The sequence below is a fragment of the Pteronotus mesoamericanus genome, unplaced genomic scaffold, assembly GCF_021234165.1.
Source record: "Pteronotus mesoamericanus isolate MK-2021 breed Mesoamerican mustached bat unplaced genomic scaffold, CSHL_Meso_final scaffold_21, whole genome shotgun sequence".
NCBI classification, from domain to species: Eukaryota; Metazoa; Chordata; class Mammalia; order Chiroptera; family Mormoopidae; genus Pteronotus; species Pteronotus mesoamericanus.
The window spans coordinates 8,374,635-8,378,079 of NW_026555310.1; the positions used below are offsets into that span (position 1 = coordinate 8,374,635).

A 3,445-nucleotide genomic window follows, 5' to 3' on the forward strand; every position below is an offset into this window, starting at 1 on the left:
AAACACCTGAGCAATTAGCATGTGCACCAAACTGCTCGTGTGGACGTTCAACCTGTGATGTCCCTCAAATCATGTTATCACAGAAGCAGAGCTGTGCAGGGGGCACTGTGATGTGCTACCTGGAGTCCTCTTCAGTGAAGCGCTGGTTTGCTCCCAATTCCTTGGAGTTTTGTTGGCAGACAGAAACCTAATTTTATGCCCAGCTAAACTACTATTCAAGGTTTACTTCAAAATATAGACATCATGCAGGTACACAAAATAGTCCTTTGTCCATAGGCCCTCATCTAAAGAGCTTTTTACAGAGATTAACAACCAAAAAATCCGTAGGAAAAAAAGTATGATGCGCTTTCCCTGCGGCCGCGGAGCTGCGCGGAGGCGGAGGCTTGGGTGCGTTCAAGATTCGGCTCCACCCATAACCCACAGCCACGGCTGAGGAAGGCAGGGCTGCTGGAGGTGTAATGGACGTAATTACTGCTCTACAAGAGGTGCTGAAGACCGCCCCCATCCACGATGGCCTAGCAGGCGGAATCCGCGAAGCTGCCAAAGCCTCAGACAAGCGCCAGGCCCATCCAACTGTGATGAGCCTATGTATATCAAGTTCGTGGAGGCCGTCTGCACTGAACACCAGACCAACCTAATTAAGGTTGATGACAATAAGAATCTAGGGGAATGGGTAGGCCTCTGTAAGATCAACAGAGAAGGAAAACCCCGTAAAGTTGTTGGTTGCAGTTGTGTGGTGGTGAAGGACTACGGCAAAGAGTCTCAGGCAAAGCATGTCATCGAGGAGTACTTCAAATGCAAGAAATGAACAAATAAACTTGCTTTTTTTTTTTTTTTAAAAAGTATGATGCCTATTTGATAAACACATTTGTAAATTAATTAATGCCTGTAAAAGAGTAAGGGAAACTCAGTATATAGTGAAAACTTTATAATTTTATTATGAGGAAAGAGATAATGAAATCTTTAAATTTTTAATTAATAACTTGATAAAATCAACTCAAGAAAAGAAACAGAAAAGAAGGAAAGAAAAGCCTGGTAAATATAAAACATACAATATGACATAAGTAATTCCAAATGTTTCAATAATCAGAAGTATCACTGGATTAAACTCAGCTACTGAAACACCAATAAAGGATTTCATAAAATCAAGCTACTTACTGCGTATAGACATACCCATAAAATAAAACCACAAAGTGAAGTACACTAGGAGCATAATCAAAACAGAACCTATTAGGGCAATGTTAAAGTCATACAAAAGAGAATGCACTAGTAGGACTGAAGCTGACCTACAACTCAGTAAAAGACAATCCACAAAGAGAACATAATAATCACGAACAAGTACAGAGTTGATAACATAGCCTCAAACTGTAGAAAGAATACAAACCACAAAGAGAGGTAGACAAATCCACAATCATAGTTGAATAATTTTTAAAAACTTGATCAAAAACAAATATATAAAATAAACAAAATAACAATTTGTAAAAATAAATAATATATGGTTCTAATTAAGAGTTTATCATACACAGACATGCAAACCACATACAAAACCTTTTGCCCAACATATGAATAGACATTCTTTTCAAGCATAAATAAAATATTTATAAAAATTAAACATTTCAACAAATTTCAAAGAATTATTATCACACAGACCCTGTGTTTTTAAACTACAGTGCAATTACAGTAGAAAGTAATAACAAAGGATAGTTTTAAAAGAACCCAATACTCAAAAATAATCCATGGGTTAAAGAGGAAACTACAAAATAAATGATAAAATATTTAAGGTTAAAAGAAAAAAACCTACTGCATTTCAAAATTTGTATTATATAGATACAATATTTAGGAGGAAATTTATACCTTAATGTATTAACTTATAAACAATAAATGTTATTTTCATTAAATGACTTCATGATATAATTAAAGAAGCTATAAAAATGAAACAGTAAACCTATGGAAAAAATGTAAGTTCATAATAATAAGAGAAAAAATGAACAGAGAAGATATGCATAGAAAAGTCACTAGGCCCTGGCCAAATAGCTCAGTTGGTTAGAGCATCATCCCAATACACCAGGGTTGTGGGTTGAGTCCTTCAGGGCATTTACAAGAATCAACCAATGAATGCATATATAAATGGAACAACAAATCAATGTTTTTCTTTCTCTTTCTTTCTCTCCCCTGTCTTCCCTCTCTTTCTAAAATCAATAAATAAAAAAGTCTTTTAAAATAAAATTACCAGTAGCAATAATTAGCAAACTGAAAACCTATTTTTTGAAAAGGTCAATAAAAATATATATCTTTAAGACAACTGATCAAATAAAATACAGCAAACTGTATCTGGGTACATACTAACCAACTTTTTTTTTTTTTTTGCCAATGAATTTAAAAACAAATGAAATGGGCTGTTTTCTAGGAAAAAATGTAAATATTAAACTCAGAAGAAATAGAAAATCCAAATAAATGAATAATCACTAAATAAATGGTATCAGTTTTAACAGCTCTACTTTTCCAAAAGAAGAATATCTTTTAGGTAGCAAAAGATGAGTTGCATGAAAGTTTCAAGGAAAGTAGATAAAATTTCTCAGACAAGAGGAAAAAATATTCAACTCATTGTATAAGCACAGCATAACCTTACACACTAAAATTAAGTAATCAATTTACTGAAAAATATCACTTATGGATATAGGTGCAAAATTAAGAAATATATTATTAGTAAACTAAATCCAGGTAGCAGTATTTAAAAATAGTAATCATGATTAACATTGAGTTTACTTACAAAACAGGGATAGTTTAATATTGGAAAAAATCTATCCAAGTAAATTTAATGCATTGACTTATTGAAAAAGTAAAAATATATAAACATCTTAGTAGATAATCATAATAAAATATTTGATAAAATTTAAGATTTACTTATTATAAAAAATCCTTGTCAGATGATAAGTATAAACAATCTTCTTAAATTCAATAAAAGGTGTTCACTAAACTTTTACTAGGAACAGCAAAACATTTGAAACAATTTAAATGCTCATCAGTTGGGGAATGCATACATAAATATATGAATTTATTCATACAGCTGGACACTATGAAACAGTTAAGTTGAATTATCCACCAAGACGTGTGTATGTTGTTGAGGGAGCAAGGAAGTCATAGCAGGTAGAAGAGAGATGGAAAACTCTTCATTTTCTAGGCGCTGTCATCAGGTCACAATGTAAGTGCTGTAAACGAAGGTTTCAGTGTGCACTAGAGGAGGCAGGAGAACAGGAGAGGCCGGTCCTATAGGGCCCAGGAGACCGTAGTAAAAAGCTTGAATTTTATTCTGGGTGAAGTGGAAAGCATTGGAGGTTTTAGGCAGGGGAGAGATAACTGCTTTATGTTTTTAAAAGATCACCATCTGTTTTAGTCAGTTCAGGTTGCTATAACAAAGTACCATAGATTAGATGGTTTAAATGAC

The 3,445-nt window shown here is 33.5% G+C and overlaps 1 pseudogene; it reads left to right on the forward strand.

The window, feature by feature from the left end:
• The first annotated feature begins 348 nt into the window (after window positions 1-348).
• On the forward strand, window positions 349-842 carry LOC129084689 (40S ribosomal protein S12-like; annotated as a pseudogene).
• Window positions 843-3,445: the final 2,603 nt, after the last annotated feature.